The 18,614-nt window shown below is 46.1% G+C and overlaps 1 protein-coding gene across 12 annotated transcripts in view; it reads left to right on the forward strand.

Annotated features, from left to right (window-relative positions):
- ZBTB38 (zinc finger and BTB domain containing 38) overlaps positions 1-18,614 on the forward strand; it is a 140,296-nt gene that overhangs the window by 91,039 nt on the left and 30,643 nt on the right. For 5 of the 12 annotated variants that reach the window (XR_007126701.1, XM_047726422.1, XM_047726446.1 and 2 more), the window contains one exon: positions 3,759-3,857. The gene's annotated coding sequence lies outside the window, so the exon portion shown is untranslated. Of the gene's footprint in view, positions 1-1,842; positions 1,960-1,982; positions 2,273-2,322; positions 2,955-3,758; positions 3,858-4,449; positions 4,452-10,226; positions 10,238-13,393; positions 17,598-18,614 lie in introns of those variants that run through there. The other 7 variants (XM_047726455.1, XM_047726412.1, XR_007126702.1 and 4 more) reach the window with 6 other exon arrangements.

Raw genomic sequence — 18,614 nt, forward strand, 5'->3', positions numbered from 1 at the left:
GGGGAAATCTCCTCGATTCTGGAGAAACATTTGACTCTAATGAGAAAGAAATGCCACTGTTTGTGAATTCCCAAGTGGATGTAAGGAGCCATTCACTTGCTAAGCCTCTTAGGGAAGCCAGAGCCGATTTCACCCTTAACAAGCTGTTGACAGCGTCTGATCAAGGTACCACCTGGAACATGTTAGCAGCACAGAAAGTGGACTGTGGAGACAGACCTGTGTTTAAATCCTTTTATGTCACTCACCATGTGACCCTGGCAGCTTACCCATGGAAAATTTCTAGGGTATAAAGGTTGCTTTGCATTTGAGGCTATGGTTCTTACTGCGTGGATGGTAGGAACGTACAGCTCTGAATAATCACCTTCCACTAGCAGCCACAATAGTGCTCACTTGCAGAGTGCTTACCATGTACCAGGCACTTTGGTGGGTCCTTCGTATGTCATCCTATTTAATTATTAGAAAGCCCTATAAGATAAGGGTGATATTAAAATAAGCCTCATTTTATGGATGAGGGAGTTGAGGCTCAGGGAAGTTAAGTAACTTGCCTAAAATTACACAGCAAGTGGTTCTGTGACAAAGCTGGGCTTTAAACCCAGCCACGCAGAATCCAAATACCAAACTCCCTTGTTCTACTACCTCTCCCACCTTCCAGTGTTAGGGAAGCACAGAAAGTCATGCCTCATACTGGCACTTTCCAACCCATGATTCCCAATTTGTGTGCCCCGGTTTTCTCCAAGGTCTCCAGACATTTTTCACGGCTTCCAAAAGCCTTAACGGAAACACTTATACTTGCAATCAGACCACAGGCTTCTTTAGGCTGGAATCTAGGATTGACAATGGTTTGGCTCAGGTTTTGTAGAAGCTCTGATTGGCGGTTACTTACACAAAAACATTGCAAGGTTGTTTTTTAAGTGGGAAGATGAATCATTAGTTAATAAACACAATTTAGTGGACTAGATCTTTCTAAACATGTGGCCTACTGAGAAAGACTAGAGGGTGCTTGGCTTAGAGAAGGTTGGGAACTGCTAGTGTACATATGTGTGCATGTTGCCCAAACCGCCAGGCTTTAAAACCCTGTCTTTATTTTTTAAATTACATAATTTTTTGACTTTAAGTCAATGTATTTTCCCCTTGATTATTTCAAATGTTTTGCTAGTTGTATATTTGATATTGCAATCTACTTTAGTCTTCAAGATGATTGGGTTCTTAAAATATGGTTGGGAACGGAGATGCAGAATTGCAAATATTTGTATTCCTAATTAAAAACCGGATAACAGGCTTTTTATCCTTTTAAGTTGTAACCTGGGAGTAAATCTTTGCTCAAGAAAGTTTTACAGTTAGACTCATACTACCAAAATGCAGGGAATATGGATGGTTTTGTAAAAAACAAACAAAAACCAAACAAAACCTGCATGTTAGTGCTTCAGGCCAATAGCTCCACAAAGCAAGCTTGTGGCAGGCCTCAGTAAATACTTTTTCAGTGAGCAGTCCCTGACTCTTGGAAGAAAGATCCTAGCACGCAGTCAGCGCCCTATATTTGAAGACGACGACTGGGTCATTTTGCGTGAAATGCTTTTTTATACCACGTTGGGAAAATCGATCTAGGCCTTCCCTGACAGCCATGGGAGAACACAGGTGACACGCTAGTCCTGAGAATTTGATTACGTTAAAACAGCACTTCAGAGTTTCTCCGAATGCAGCCTCTCTGAAATGTGCAGGGCTTGGATGCCCTCTGAGGTCTGGATCTGGAACCCAGGGGCCTTTCTGCCTCCCCAGGCCTTGTTCTGATAGTGACGGTGGCCGCTGGCCCCCAAGCCGGTCGTCCTTGGGCCAGGTTCCTAGCTGCGTTGTCCCTAGGGAAGGAGGCGGAGGCCACTGCCCCTTTGGTGGAGTGTGGGGGGGCCCCCGCGGGGCCGTCGTAGCTTCCTACCCCCAGCCCCCACGCCGCCGTCGCACCAGGTACGGTCAGGGCCTCGCGCGGCCGTCGTGCGTCTCCCGGCCCCGGTCCCGCCGCCGCTCTCCCGCGGTCTCTGTCTCGTCCTCTGCGCGGCGGTTCCTCTGGCGCCCGGGCCCGCGGGCTGAGGGTCGGGCCGACCTCTTCCCAGACCCGCCGAGTCCGCTGCCCCGCGCCGGGGGCGGGCCGGGCCGACACAGCAGAGCCGCCGGCGTCCATTTTCTGGGCGGTGCTGTGTGGCGCAGCGGCTGGACTCGCGGGTCCGGAAGAGCCATGGACCCCCGGGGGAGCGCGCTCGCTCTGGAGCAGTCGAGCCCAGTAAGTGCTATTCGTAGGGTTTGTGTGCGGGTCTGGGTGGGCGAGGTGCGGCCTGCGGGCGCTGGGCCCCGGGCGCGACCAGCCTGACCCCTCCTCTTCCCAAGAGGGAGCCCCGAAACCTGGCTGGCAACGGCTGGCGCAGAGCTGGGAGCTCCGCGGGCGCTGGGAAGCCGACTGCTTCAGGGACCCAGCGGCCGCAGGTGCCCGGAGCCAGGGGCCTGCGCCTCAGGGGTGGGGAAAGGGGTCAGTTACAGACCAGGCAGGTGGCGCCGCATCTCGTGGCCCAACTGCGCGACTGGGCTAGTGGGCGGGGGGCACGGGGGAGAAATGCGCACCCAAGGGCTGGAGACCTTAGGGCTCAGGTCCCACAGGCTCAGTAACTGCGCTGACAGTCGCAAGCCCCTTCCTCCGGCCTGCGACTGGGACCCCAGACCCGACCCAGTGGGAACCTGATGATCTTGGTTCAACACCAAGCCCCTGAAATTGAATGGGACGTGCAGAGGCAGGGCCCTGCCCCCAGGGGTTTGCAATCTCAGCCTCTTACTTCTGCAAGTAGTTAGGTCTGTTCTGTTGGTACAACACAACCGCCGGCTGGAAGCGGCTTCTTTGCAAGGTGTATAATAAATCACCCGAGATTTTAGTGTGTCCGCGATTCCACTTTCTAAGTCCTGCTCCGCTGTAGGTAAGTGACTAATTCCTTATTGCACTTTGGCCCTAATTGAATATTCCTTTTAAGGATCCATTATTGATGATATATGTTATGGTGCCTTATACATATTTTAAAGTCGAAACACTTTTCTCCCAATTACGAAGCTCAGCTACTCCCATCAGGTTCACAAGACTAAAAAGCATAGGAGGATTTAGTCTGTGGGTTCAGAGAAACTTCTGGTGAGGTACTATAGGTAAGTGTAGTGTTTTTCCAACAGGAGTAGGGACCCATTAGAAAATTGTGGAGTCAGTTTAGTGGGTTACTACAGGAATTTTTTAAAAAGATATAAAATACATAATCCAATATAGAAAAGAAGAGAAAATATCGGGGTGCATTGCATATAGTAAGAGTAAATGTTGTTTTGAAACTTTGGGGTTTGTTTATATAATTTAATTTTTTAAAATGGTAGGTCACTGCCAGACAGTTTTTAAAACACTTGTTCGGGGTTAATAACCCAAGCGTTGGAGTCAGCTGAACCTGGGTTTCAGTCTCAAATCTAACATAAACTACCTGTGTGACCTTGAGTAGGTTCCGTGACCTTTTGGAGCCTCTTTTTGTGTAGCTGTAAAACGGGGAATGTCTCCTACATGAGGGGTATTATGAAGACTATATGAGGTCACATATGTCAGTATTTTTGCTCAGTACTTGACGTAGAGTAGGTGTTGAGGACACATGCTAACTGCAGTTAATGTTATTGTTGAAACATCAAATCCTGGCAGCCAGTCATGGGACACTGTGCTTTTTCTTCCCTTCTTTCTTTCTTTTTTTCTTTTTTAGATCTTGATGTGGAGAAGATGGAGGACTCAGAACCAAGAATTGCCAAGTGATTTCTTCCGAAGCACAAGAAACTGTTAGTGCTGTTGTGGTCTAACTGAGGTAACTGAATTTGTGTCTCTCCTTAGTCTGTATGAAATACAAAAGGGTTTTTCTGAGGGACTGAAGGACTCCCAAGGGGCATATGATTTGTGCCAGTGATCCACCAGATTGGGGGATTACAAAGTGACCATGACATTTAAATGAACTGTTTATTAAGGAGACAGAAGGCCCCTGTGATGAAGAGGGGAACCAAGTGAAACAGGGCTTCAGGACAACTGGCTTCTCATTCCAGTTCCGCCAGTGACTGTCATGGGAGCATCTGTAAATCTCTTCATAGATCTCTAGCTTGTCCAGACTGGAAGGACCACAGACACCATTGAGGCTAGTTAGATGGCTCTTCAGGCTGACCCAGTGGGCTGGGGCCGAGGCAGGACTACACCCGCATATCTGCTGCTCAGTCATGTAGCCAGCTGGGGCTGCTGGAGGGGGAGCACCACGCTAGGCCCTGAGAGTACGCATGTGAAGAGCCCCCCCACCCCCACCTCAGGACACTTGCAGTTTATGTAGACAAGAACTGACAGCCCAGCAAAATACCCTATTTTTTTTTTTTAATTTACTCCTCATAATACCCCTACAAGGTAAAGAAGAACAGATGTGAAGGATTAAAATGTGAGCGTGCAGACAGATCATGGGGAGCTTTATATCTCATACTGTATGTGTGGTGCACATTCCGTATGCAAAGCACAAAGCTAGTACAACAAAGTTCAAGGCAAAGTGCTGGCCCTCTTGGAGTTTGCAGCCTAAACTCCAAAAGGCAGTCAGCTGGGCAGTGCCTGATGTTCCCCCCCTCCTTCACCTGCCTCTCCAGCATTCAGCGTGGGATCTGTTACAGGAAGAGACCTGAGTAGCTGACATGTCACAGTTCTTGCCTTTCAATGCAATTTTTCGTTGGTTTTTTTTTTCCCAAATTCAACCTATACTTCTATCCAACTACTAAAACTGATATTTTCAACTTATAAACAATAGTGAGGTCTTCTCTGAATTAATTCATGGATTTGTTCACTCAACAAATGTATATGAAACTCCTATAAGGCACTTGGGTATTCAAGATTAAACAGACTGTCTTTACAATCATGATATTAATTATGTTCAGTCTCTTAGCAAGGAATTATTTTTCCAACTATTAGAGATTTGCTGCTGTTAACATACTAGAATATCAGCTGCAAGGAAGTTCACGATTGACCCATAAAGGATATATAGATCTTTTTAAAAATCTTGAAATCTTAAGAAAGGAATTGGGGCACCTGGGTGGCTCAGTCAGTTAAGCATCCAACTCTTGGTTTTCACTTGGGTTGATCTCAGGGTTGTGAGTTCTCCCTCTTTCTCTCTTCCCTCTGCCCCACCTTCCCCCCTAAAAAAGGGAAAGAATTTCTTCTCTTTTTTTTTTTTTTAAAGATTTTATTTATTTATTTGACAGAGAGAGATCACAAGCAGGCAGAGAGGCAGGCAGAGAGACAGGAGGAAGCAGGCTCCCTGCTGAGCAGAGAGCCCGATGCGGGACTCCATCCCAGGACTCCGAGATCATGACCTGAGCCGAAGGCAGCGGCCTAACCCACTGAGCCACCCAGGCACCCCAGAATTTCTTCTCTTTTAAATTTTGATTTTGCCATTACTGTCACCTGCTTTTAGAAGTCTTTTATCTATACGCTTAACCAGTAGACATAAAGCAGTTTGGCAAGGGGGCTTTCTTTAACTTGAAATGCTCTCTTCTTCTAGCTTGGTAGGCTACCCAGGACTAGAAGTGTTGAAAGGTAAAGCAATTTAAGAGATACTTTAATTTACAGAGTACAGAGTTAGTGATAGCTGCCATAATTGCATTAAGCAACAGGTATCAGTTTGTAAGTCTTGAATGCTGCTGGTAATAAACTTAACTCCAAAGAGAACAAATGAGATGTTGAATGTGAATGTGCTCTGTAAACTTCTAGGAGTTCTATAAATGTTATACAGCAAATATTTATTGAGTGCCTACATGAGTACGTCATTGTGCTAGAGAAAGCAGAGAATTTAGCAGCAAAAAGATCTGGTTCCTTCCCTCTCAGACCCTGTTATGTAGATGAGAAAATAACATGCAGAATGCTGTGTGGTAAATGCCTAAAAAGGTAGTAAAAAGGAAGAGGTCTCTTTTACCTCTAGGAGTCAAGGGATTCTTTCTTGAGAAAAGGCATTTAATAAGCAAGTCCTTGAAGGATGTAGAGTTTCCATAAAAGAGGTAGGGAGAAGGGGCTCTTGGGTAGCTCAGTTAAGCATCCAACTCTTGATTTTGGGTTAGGTCATGATCTCAGGGTCATGAGATTGAGCCCCAGGACATAATCTCAGGGTTGTGAGATCAAGCTCCCCGTCAGGCTCTGTGCTCAGCATGGAATCTGCTCGAGATTCTCTGTCTCTCCTCTACTTCTGTCCACACCCCGTAAATAAATTTAAAGTAAATAAATAGGGGCATCTGGGTGACTCAGTCAGCTAATTGTCTGCCTTCGGCTCAGGTCATGATCTCAGGGTCCTGGGACCAAGCCCCAGCATCTGGGCCCCCGGTGAGCAGGGAGTCGTCTTCTCCCTCTTCCTCTGCCCCTTCTCTCCAGCCCTCCATTCCTGCTCATGCATGCCTTCACACTCTCTCTCACTCTCAAATAAATAAAAAAGTCTTTAAACAAGATAAGTAAGTTTTTTAAAAGAGAGAGAGATGGAGAAAAGACATTTTAGATAGGAAGAATAGGAGGAGAACAAGAGCATGGACCACATTCAGGGAAAGGTAGTGAGTCCAACTGAGTTAGAACTGGCCTAGATAGGCATCAAGTGGGAAATAAAACTGAGGACATTCAGTGGTAAACAATAATGGTCTTGTATGTCCAGCTGGGAAATAGGAATGCACTAAACCAATAGAAGTCATTGAATATATTTGAACAGGGGGGAGTCACAGTTATGCATCAGGGGCATGGTCTTGTGAGCAGCTCATGGGGAGATTGATCAGGAGGAAAGGCAGGGCAGAAACCAGAGACAGGGAGACCAGTTAGAAGGCTCCCACAGTCCATCAGGGAAAGGTGGGAGTGTGGGAGGACAAGGCCTGAAATGGGTGATAGCAGTGAAATGGGAAAGGAACAAATGCAAAGGAAAGAACACAGTCTGGCATCTCAGCGGAGAAGGAATAGCTAAGGCTGCCTAGAGCTTTCCGAAGTAGTGCTGCCAGTGAGGGAAACTTCAGAGGTGGGTAAGGAGCTGCACTTAAGAGGTGCCGAGTTTGAGGTGGTAACAGCCCTCAGGGGGCTTTGTGCCGCAGAGGAAGGCCAGAGCTAGCTCGGGAGTCATTAGGATACAAGAAAAAGTCAAGAGGTGGGAGAAAAGATTTTCTAGAGAGTGAGTACGGGGAGGCACACGTTGTGGATGGAGCCTTAAGAGAAGGAAGGACCTAGGGAGCACCTAGAGAGAAATCTGGCAAGAGAGCAAGGAAGAACTGCAAGAGAGCAGGACTCCAGCAGCCAGCAGAAGAGGTTTCCCAGTGGAGGGAGCCAGAAGTGTCAGACTCGGGGTGGGGGTGGGGGCTGGGCCGAGGATGCCATTGGATTGACAAGGGCTAGATCATGGTTATTGGCGCTTTTCTTTTTGTGGTAATATGACTTGTACAATGAATATTAAATAGCTTCATTTCCAAGAATTTGTAGCTTGGACAAATCAAGAATCACTGTTAAATTTGACCCTAGCTAGCCCTCCAAAACACTTCTGATTACTAAAATTCCAGCTGTTAAATGTGGTTTCCATAGTAGTCGTGCACTTAATTCTGTTTTGAGCAGACGGACAGAAGAATATCTGTTGATAATCCTTTAAAAACTACATTTCTGTTGATGCAAGAGGTTTGCTAAAAGTAATTTAATTCCTTTGCCTTTTACTAAATGGCTATTATATGATATATGTATGTGTGAGAGAGAAAGGGAGGAAGAGTGTATGTGCGTGTGTGTGTGTTTTCATGGACATATGAGCTTAATACAATGGAATGAGAAGACGGGGGTCAGATAAATCTAGTTTCACAACCTCACCGGGCCATTTTCCAGGCTTGTGACTTCAGAAAAGTTACTCTCTCTAAGCCTAACTTTTCCCATCTATAACTCAAATAAGGTTATTTTGAAGATTGAGTAATATATAATTTGGTCAGGATCTGTACCATAGTAGGAAGTTAGTAAATGTTGATTCCCTTCCCCTTACAACTTTGTATCAGTATGTAAATTTCTGTGTAATATGCATCTATACACAAAGCCTTATCTTTATGACTCATTTTAATGTGTTGATTTTATCAAAGAAAGAGCATTCCTCCCACTATAGCTAATCTATCCCGTGATAATTCAACTGACTGGCAACTTAATATGGATAAGAATCCACCTGGGGAACTTATTAAAGCAGGTCTTATTAAAAGGCCCAAAATCCAGAGATTCTGGGGATGTAGGTTTGGAGGAGGACCAGGGAATCTTCATTTGAAACAGGCAGTTCAAGATGAGGATTAACAAGGACCAGTTTCTAGGAAGCAGAGGAAGGGGCAAACCTGAGCCTCAATATGCTGAATACGAATCCAGTTTCTATCAGAGAGAGAGGTCTGTGCCCCAGTGTTTTATATTTGTATCGTTAAGGTTTGTGGATTGTATCTGTAATAAGATAAAAACAGCTGAGCCCCAGGCAGTGGAGGCATGCCGGGATTCTCACCCCCCACCATTTCCGGCTGCAGCACGCCCACAGCAGTACCAGGTGACGTGCAGCCCCCAGATCAGCTTCTCTTCCTGGAGGATCAATGGGGACACCCTGTCCCTGTGCCCAGAGTTTGCAAAAACAATGTAACTTTAAGTGTTGCGACAAATAATACATTAATGGCAGCAGCATTGCTCCGTGATGCCATTCAAGTATATCTGGACGCAGTTTTTTGACTCAGTGTCCTCTGGTTGGTAGACATCTCTGCTACTTGATTACGTTTCTCTGCCTGTCTGCATCTTGGCATGGTAGAATTTTTTTTTTTTTTTTAAAGATTTTATTTATTTATTTGACAGAGAGATCACAAGTAGATGGAGAGGCAGAGAGAGAGAGAGGGAAGCAGGCTCCCTGCTGAGCAGAGAGCCTGATGCGGGACTCGATCCCAGGACCCTGAGATCATGACCTGAGCCGAAGGCAGCGGCTTAACCCACTGAGCCACGCAGGCGCCCCTGGCATGGTAGAATTTTTAGGTCTGTTCACATTGCTCATCTGTCCCAACCTCATTTCACAGATGAGAAGATAATTGACCCTATTCTCCTAGCGCTAGTCCTCTTCCTTGCTTGTTCACAGGAAAGGATTGAGACATCATGTATGTCCTTGATATTTAAGCTGTGTATGGAGAATATAAAACGTATTTGACTTGTTCTTACTGAATTGTGCTTTATATTCCCTGTACAAAATTTAAAAATCAGATAACGGGAATATATTTTTTAAATAATACCGAGTCCTTTTATAACATTGTTGGCATTCCATTGATGGTTTGCTTCTTTTGGAGGATGCCAGTGGCCTGGAGCCTTCCGAGAAATAAGAATTTCTGTTTTCTCCCATCATGCCCAAGGGGAGAGGACAGAGCAACTTTCATGAAGTGAATTCTATGCCTTATGTGCGTTATTTCAGCCATCTTAGGAGAATGTCAGAATAACTTGGTGTGATGGAAATTGAGGCGAAGAGGTTCAGTAATGCAGCCAATGAGGTTTTCATATTCTGGGGTCTGACTACAAAGTCCAGTCTCTTCTCTCCATACCCTGTGTTGTTTCCGCAGTCACATATAGAGAATGTGAAATAGATCCCTGTTCCTGATTTTAGCTTAGAGACTCAGAGAACCTTGTCCCTGATATCACTGTAACCTCAGAATTTTTGACAAAAAGCAGGTGGAGCAAAGCTAATGTACAAACTTCCCAAAATTGTTCAGCGAATATCAGCTATGTGCCGGGTACCAGATCAGGACCCCCAACTCATGGGGCTTCCCAATCTCCCCGACCTATCCTTATGTATAGTCCACATGTTGCTGCAAGCTTTCCTTTTAAAATGAAAACACCAGTGAATTTCTACACTCGTGAGACCCATCAATTTGTGTCTTGTCATAGCTGTTACTGTCCCTATGCAGGGCTCAGTGTTCCTAGAGTTACTGTGCCAGTTGAAAGTTTAGAACCGTTCCTTGGGGGATAGCCCAGAGGTGCTCAGCAAGTGTTTGTTGATGACCCTCTGCGGCCTTGAGGAAGGCTGCAGTGGGGAGAGGGAAAGAACCCAGAGCCCTGCAGAGAGAGTTTGGGGGAGGAGATACAAAATAGCATGGTGTGAGAGACCAGATCAACCAGGAAGCCTGGGACTTGTGCCCGCGACCCACTGGGCGACCTTGGGAAGGAAAGTCATGTAATTGCTGGCTTGGTTGGTTTCCTCGTCTGTAACCAAGGCTTCTTCTAGCTCTAAGATGCAATAATTCTGTTCCTTCTCCAGCAGAAAAGCAGAGGTGCTGGAACAAGCATGTGGAAAGGTGGGATGAGAGTTCAGTCCATGTTTGAGGTCAGCCAGGGGTCCTGATTTCAGAGTGCCCTCCAACTCTTCTCATAGATAGACTAATACCAGCCAGTCTTTGGGTTCTGCTTTTACTTTATATACTCTTAAGGAAAGTGTGTGAATTTAAGGGTGAGAGATTATTTGTTTTGGAGGAAATTAGGATTCTTACCAAAAGATTGAGACTGGCTGGCAGTCAATCAAAAGATAGCAGAATGGGAGGGAGGGAATCATGGTTTTCAAATTTTGTGGCTAGAAAGAACCATAGAAATAAACCAGCCCAAACCAGCTCCTCACATTCTAGATAAGGAGACATCATAGGGTTTACTCAATATCACACAGGTAGTAGCAAACTGGGAATAGAACCCCGTGTCTAATGCCCATTCTGGTACACTGTCTACAGAAGCAGGCAAGTCCTGTCTTGAGGCAGGTGATCAGGAGAGCAGAAGATGGCAGGCAGCAAGCAAAGCTTAAAGAGGGGCGGAGGCTGTCTGTTGGAGAGAGTGGACCAGAATGGCAGCTGGGCTTCTAGTATACAGTTGGACACCATGATGCAAAAATTCCATCCTGCTGACCACTTGGTTTGATGAAAGTAGTCGAGAGGGCCACCCGGGTGGCTCAGTCAGTTAAGCATCTGCCTTTGGCTTAGGTCATGACCCTGGCCAGGGTCCTGGGACAGAGTCCTGCATCAGGCTCCTTGGTCCGCAGGAAGCCTGCTTCGCCCTCTCCCTCTGCCTGCCACTTCCCCTGCTTGTAATCTCCCTCCCTCTCTTTCTCTCTCTCTGTGTCAAATAAATAAATAAAATCTTTAAAAATGTATAAAATAAAATAAAACAGTCAAGAAAAGGTCTTTTTAAACTGGGAGAGGCAGGAGGCGTTTCCTATTTTTTAAAGCACTTTTTTCTCTCTTATTTCAGTGCAAATTTCTAAGCTAAAAAATAATTTAGTTTTGAGAGGAATTAAATATTTTTCTGAAGAACACAGAGAGGAAGACCCAGCTCACACTGGCCACTGATATGCTTGTGTTTTTGCTGGCCACTTTTATGCCGTGTGTTCATTGCTGGCCACTTTTATGCCGTATGCTGCATTTTCATGAGAAATCCAGTGGCTGTTTAAATTCTGGAGGAACATCCTGGGGTTATTTCAGCAATCCATGAAAGCAGGCTTTGTGCAAGGTGAGATAGATATGAGCTGTCACTTCCTTCCTGCTTTGTGAGTTGGATATTGTTTCTAGGCCCCATTTTGTTTGTGTTACTTTTCCTGTTCATGAGTTAGAACAACTTCTGATTATTTGTAGAGTTGATTACGATTAGATAATAAGACCACCAATTCAGTAAAAACAAAACCGAATTTATTACTTTGCCAGGCAAGAGAGACCCTCCACATCTGGAATTGCAGTCTCCCCAAACTTGTGTACGTGTTCACGTAGGCATAGAGATTTCTGATTAGCTCTGTTAGAAGGTTGATTCTCTTCTAGACCCAAAGAGGAGGATTTCCTTTTTAAAAAGTCTAGTCAGCAGGGGCCCTTGGGTGGCTCAATTGGTTGGGCCATCCAACTTTTGATTTTGGCTCAGATCATGGTCTGGAGATCGTGATCGTAGGGTGGTGGGATCGAGCCCTGGATGGGAGTGTGCTTGGGATTCTCTCTCTCCCTGTGCCCCTCCCCCTGCTCGTGTTCTCTCTCTCACTAAAATAAATCTTTAAAAAAAAGAAAGAAAAGAAAAAACATCTACTCAGCATTCTGGTCTGTCCCTGCTTCTGCGGGCTTATTCTGGTCCTGAAGCCCCGGACACAAGCTCTGAGAGCAGGGCTTCTCAGGGTTCCCTGCTGTCTTTATGCTGGTGGGTGGAAGCAGCTGACTGTCTCATGGGAGCCAAAGCCATACGTGCCTCCCGGGTGCCTGCCGCAGACCCGAGCCTGGTGCAGCGTGTTCCACCCTTCCCTTGGACTAAGGGGGAGTTCCACTTGTGCTTTCACGGGAGGCCCACCCTGAGGAAGCAGAAGACACTAGGATAGATGAAGAAAATAGTAAGTAGCAGGGACACGAAGCCAGAAAGAGGATTTTACTCAGACGTTAGAGAACTGGCCTACCCTGAGTGCTTTGCTAAACAGGGTTTAAAAAAGAATCTGACCTTTAAATTTTGTCCTTCCGAGGTCTAGCAGTTCTGGAGTTTCTTTAGCTACTGCACTATAAGTTGCCTTTGTGCACGGAAGCACCACTGATCACCTGGGAAACACACGTTTTCCTAAATGAATGTGCACTGCAGGGTGAGTCTCTTACCCTGTTTTGTTGTATATTTAACATTCTTCATATTTGGTTTTGGTTTTGACATTTTCAGGAAATCACTCAAGAACTTTTTGCCACTTTTGAATCATCTATTTTAAGACTTTCTCTTCTATTTATTGTTATGAGTTTCTGATAAGGTGATTTGTGTGTCTCTATTTTAGGAATTTGAGACCTTTTTTTTTTTTTTTAAATGAAGTTTAGATGGGAGTCTTACCTCCAATCCTTGATGCTACCTTACATTAAAGATGACCTATTTCTTCGCCCCGTGAGGATCCCTTGCTTAGGGAGGATTAAAAAAAAAAAGTCGGGTGTTTAGTCATTGTGGTGTTCAGCAAACAAATCCTTTGGAGGCCTTGATTTATGTTACTGGTCAGAAAAAAAGGTTGTATCTGCCTCTAGACAGCTACTGTCGTAGAAGGTAAGTGTCGTCCCAGAAGGTCCCTTGAGTGTCCTGTTTGTTGTGTTCAGGCTTCTAAACCCGGTGGCCATTTTCTGTGAGTTTGAATCCCTGTGAGAAGCTCCTCCCACCGTGGAGTCTCTGAGCATTTGTTTTCTAAAATGAAAGCACAAGCAGAAACTCGAGCTGTTCTCAGAACAGCCTGTTCTTCAGATTTTTTTTTAGATCAGTATATTTAAAAGCATAATTTTTTAAACAGCCTACTATGGGTTTTTATTTGCAGTGGCTTTGGGTTTGTTTGGGGGATTTTCACAATTTTTTTTTTTTTTTAAGTGTAGACAGCTTATTTATTGCTGTGATTGCTCCCGGTTTCCCCCTACTCCCCGCACGCCCCCCAGATACTTTCAGCCTAACAGGTGAGTAGGGTAACTATTTGGATACCTGACTCCTGCCAGAAACCTTCCTTCAGCGTCAGTGTCATGTCTTTTGGGGTGAATTGGAAGAAGCTCCCTGAGACTCAGTTCCTTTCCTAGTCTTCCCTTCTCTTGCCTTTTCCCTCAACCAGTTTCCCCCAGGCACTTTATTTTGTCTAAAGCGCTGTGTCCATCTGTGTGAAGGGCCAGGGTTTTTGCAGCGTTTCCACAGTGCAGAAGCTCTTTTGCCTCTAGCTGTTCGTCCAACCTCCCCATGGGCTTGCCTGACAGCTCTGCCAGTCACCTGTGTCTCCTGGACCCTGGGAGGAGGTGACTGTTTTGTAATCCCAGGCTGCCTCAGGGATCTTTGCTGCCATGCCTGGCCTCGCTCCAGAGATTGCCGTGTTGCCAGCAGTGGCTTCAAACTGGAAAAATGGGAGGGGGAAGAGAAATGATGGAAAACACGGCAGGAGGAAATGTGTATGCAAGGAACGTGTATGTACGTGGCCTCGAATATATGAGAGCTCGGGTCTGTGAACATGATCTCTGTGCCTTGGCACCTTACCAGGGAGGGAAAACACTGAGAACCATGGGCTGTTTATTGACAGTGGGGAGGAAGTGGGGCAGAACAGGGCAAGAGCATCAGCAGCTTTTCTCCAAGAGGCCCCGGACGAGCACTGAGGCCAAAAGGATCAGCTCTGCATCCCCACCCCCAGTCCATGGTCTCTAGAGCAGAAGCTGCTTCCTCAGCTTGACCACCATTGTTCTCCCGAGCAGTTCACATAGATTCCCTAGAGACACTTGTGATCTTGGAGCATGTGCTTTATTGTGTTGATCCCATTGTTTGAAGCCCAGACTGCTAGGTTGTCCAGGCTGCATTTCTGTGGTCTAGTTTTTGGAATTGTTACTTGTGTGACACAGTGGTGAAGCGTGGTATCGTCCAAAATACTCTGACACAGTAAGGAGCTACCTGTGAAGGCCTTTGCGTTCTCAGCAGAGATTGCGTCCCTCACCACATCATCTGCTAACGATGAGCACAGAGCCTCTTTGGAAAAGGAAAGCTGGGTGCCTCCCAAGAGTATGATGAATCCGATTTTGTGGAGCTCAAGCTGACCTTAGGGTTAAAGCGAATTTTAGAGCAAAGTGAAGAGTTTGCTCTCTGCCGCTCTGCCCCCTAGGATTCGTATATTAAGAAATTTTCCACATGGGCATGAACAAACCGGAGGAATCCTAAAGAAATATTCTGCAACCCAAATATATTCCATGTCATGGCTTCTCACCACCTGTCCCTCATTAAGATGTAATACTTCAGTAGTTTCGGAAGCTTGAATACTGATACCTCATCACATAAATTTTAGGAGGACAATGAATCACTGTACAGAGACAGAGATGTTGTAGGCAAAATAAAACTTAGAAGTGGTTTATACTTACGTTAGTATAGATTAGGGCCTAAAGGCACATAGAGGGGCAGGAAGAGAATGTAAATGTTCAATGTGGGCTGGGTATAAGAAGATGGAATGGCAAAATGGTGGCATGACATTTTTTTAAACTACTGTAGGGCCAGATGAAACATTTCTGCAGGCTGAATCCAGCCTCTGGACTGCCTGCGTGCCAGTCAGAGAGCCACACCGTCTGACTCAGCCCACCAGTCTGCATTTCCTTGGCAGCCTGCCCAGTCTTTTTCTGCAGAGTGTTGGGCTTGAAGTTCTCCAAGACCCATCTCAAAGAAAAGTCATGGCCATTGAACCTTCTTCATGTCACAGCAAATAAGGGAACCACTTTGGAGATAAACTGTATCCATGTCATAGAGGCCAAGCGATTTGTCAGTAGAATCAGCTGCAAAACACAGCATGTATGTCCAAGGACATCTGGAGGACATCTGGAGAGGCATCAGACACAGCAGCCTTGATTAAGCTGCTCAGTGCTCCATGTGCCCATCTCAGGCTAGAACAGGAAGAATCCACCAAAGGAAGCCCCTCCCTGTTCAGGCATGGTGCCCCAAGGTAGCGGAACAGAGCAAAGACTGCAGAGGCTAATCTGGCTGGCATTGGGCCATGGGGTGACAGTGAAGGACAGCAGGCATTTTGCCATATATCTAGTCTCTGGTGTGACTGGCTCAGCCCAAAGATGCTTTCTGAAATACCAAGCAGTTAGCCATTTCCTAACTAGTCCCAGAAGGGCACAGTGTGAGAACTGGCCTCTGTCCCTGTTGACACTTGACTCACCTTCTGCACATTCTGGAATTTACAATGCCTTACCTTTTTTCTCAATTTCTTTGTACCATTCCTGTTTTCCTTAGGGCTCTTGGAGCTGAGTCTTAGTGTCAATAAAGCACTTTAGCACAGGGCCTCGCATGTAGAATGTACTCAGTAAATATTAGCTCTTATTGTCATTGGCATTATCATCCTCACCATTATAGTTATCATTTCATCAGCAGGTAAGGGGACTTGGTTTTCTTAAACCTTCAACTCAGCCATGTACATCAGCTCTCTCGACCCTGATGTAAAGGAAGACGGATCACACCGACGTGACTCACTACGTCAGAAAGTGTGCCTCGCGAGCTGCCCAGCTGACTCATGCACATTAGTGCATGGGGAACACTGCTCTAGGTGGTGTGGTGAAGCCCAGGGACGGACTTGCAGAGAAACTGGTCCTTAACGGGTTTGCTAGTGAGGAGATACTTCAGGATGGTCTTAGGGGGGTAGGGGCTAGGAGATGTACCTTTTACATCATACCATCGGGATGTGTGATGGGGTGGTTTTGACCACACTAGGAATCTGATTCTGGAGGCTAGAATTCCCTGAATTTCCCTGATTCCCTGGCTGTGACTTTAACCTGAACATAGCACCTGGTTCCTTTCCACCTTTCCCACCCGCCACGGCTCTTAGGCCATGCAAACCATGTTGCCAAGAAGGGAAATTCCTGTGGTAAGAGGCTAGAAAACCTTCATGTGTCAGGGAAGCAACACATGTCATTGTAACTTAGGACTACAGTGCTGGAACATGTAGCAGTGTGACAACAGGGAGTGCTGGGCTCTCAGCAAGGACTGGGGGACTCTGGGAGGCATGAGAAGGGAGGTATAACTGAACCTTCTTTAATGTTGGTGACTGAGAGTTTTGCCTGCTCCTATGGAAACATTCTGAAGGATAGAAATAACCAATGCCAGTAACCAGTGCCGCCTTGGTGACTTGTCTGGACTGGGAGCTACTAGGGTGGTGGGGACAAAATGGCCACAATATCTTAGAGATGAAATCCTAACTTCCTATAAAATTAATTTAGAAAGAGAGTTAATGGAAAGCCTTTCAGCCTTTCAAAGCTTTCACCTGTGTTTTGAGGGTACCGTGGTCTTTGTTAATTTGTGATTGGGGTGATTTTTTCCAGTCTGCATGGTGCTGTCAGATGGCATTGTGCCCTGCATACTGAGTGACCCGGGTCCCTTGGGCAGCATAAGACTTGGAGGTGCAGCTGTAGATCTTAGTCCCCGCACCAGCCCTCTCTCTTCCTCTTTACTCCCTCCTCTTCCTGCCACTGTCAGGGAACTTAGCTTGGAGCTCTGGATCTCAGTTCCCTCTCCCACTTATCCAGAGTTGTTGCCATGGTGTCTGTAATAGGTTGAATGGTGGCCCCCAAAAGGTACGTTCATATCGCGATGCTGTGAATATGACCTTACTTGGAAAAAGGGTCTGCAGATATACGTTAGTTAAGGATCTTGAGATGAGTTCATCCTGGGTTGTGGGATCGGCCCTAAATCCAAAGACAAGGGGCATTGTAAACACATGGAGGAGCAACACAGAAGGAGGAGAAGGCCCTGTGAAGATGTAGGCAGAGATTGGAGTGACCAAACCGATCAATGACTGCCTAGAACTGGAAAAGGCAGGGAAGACTCCTCTAGAGTCTTCAGCAAGAGCACGTCCCTGATGACACCTTGATTGCAAACTTCCAGCCTCCAGAAATATGAGAGAATAAATTTCTGATGTTGTTAAGTCACCACATTTGTGGTAACCTGTTACAGCATTATTAGGAAGCTGATAACAATGTCCATTCCTAGTCTGGATTCAGAAATGCCTAGGAACTTGTTAAAAATTGATTTCTGGAGCATGACCCCTGGCCATTCAGATTCTGTCAGTGTGGGGTGGCATCCAGAAACTAAAGTTTTAATAAGGGCCTCCACGTGATTCCAATATATCTTTTACCCCTCAGTAGTGGTATTCCCACAGCTCCTTCTGTCCGTCCACTCTGCCTTCCTTGGATCCTTTCCCTGCTTGTGTTCTCGACCACCTCCTGTGCGTCTGTGCAGTGCACATCTGTATCTTCAGCCCAGCTTCCTTTCAGCAGCAAGGTCTATTTGGGATGCCTGTTGATTGAGGGCACCACCTGCATTTCCCACGGGCTCCTCAGGGAGCACAGACTTCATTATCCTCCTCCCAAACCAGCTCTTTTATCCAGTTCCCTACCTGCCAGTGGGACATCAGGTAATGGAACTGGGCTGTCAACCTTCATTCTTCCCTCTCTCTTGATTTCCAGTGAGTTGGTTCTTATATCCAGATAGCTCTCAAATCTTTCTCCCATGTTCATTCCCCACCTTTTCTTTGCCTTCTCACTAGACTCCCTCCAGACATCCTTCTCACCAAATGGTTCCCAGAATGATCTGTTTGCAAACTTGCCAAATGATTTCTGCTTAAAATCTTTTAAATGATTCACCAGTGTCCGGACTACTCATTAGAATCATCTGGAGAGTTTTGTTTTTGTTTTTTTGTTTTTTGTTTTTAAATCGCCATACCCAGTATTTACACAAGCCAAACAAATCAGAATCTCCGGTTGGAGCCTAATGTTGGTTCTTTCTCCAGTTCCTATGGGTGATTCCAGTGTGCAGTTTAGGGTTGAGAACTTCTGGACCGGAGGATAAAATCCAAAGTCTTGGTAACATTCAAAACTCTTGACAGCTCGGTTCCTGCCAGTGTCTCCCTCTGCATCTTCGTCAGGCCCTCCCCACAGCCTATGCAGCAGCCATCCCCACCTCTTGGCCAGTCCCTCAGGGTGTCATTCGATCTCACACCGCCTTGCCTTTGCTTAGACCTCTGCCTGGACTAGAGGTTTTTCTCTCTTGGATTCCAAAGAAATGCTCCCTGTCTTTGAAGACT

The sequence above is a fragment of the Lutra lutra genome, chromosome 1, assembly GCF_902655055.1.
Source record: "Lutra lutra chromosome 1, mLutLut1.2, whole genome shotgun sequence".
NCBI classification, from domain to species: domain Eukaryota; kingdom Metazoa; phylum Chordata; class Mammalia; order Carnivora; family Mustelidae; genus Lutra; species Lutra lutra.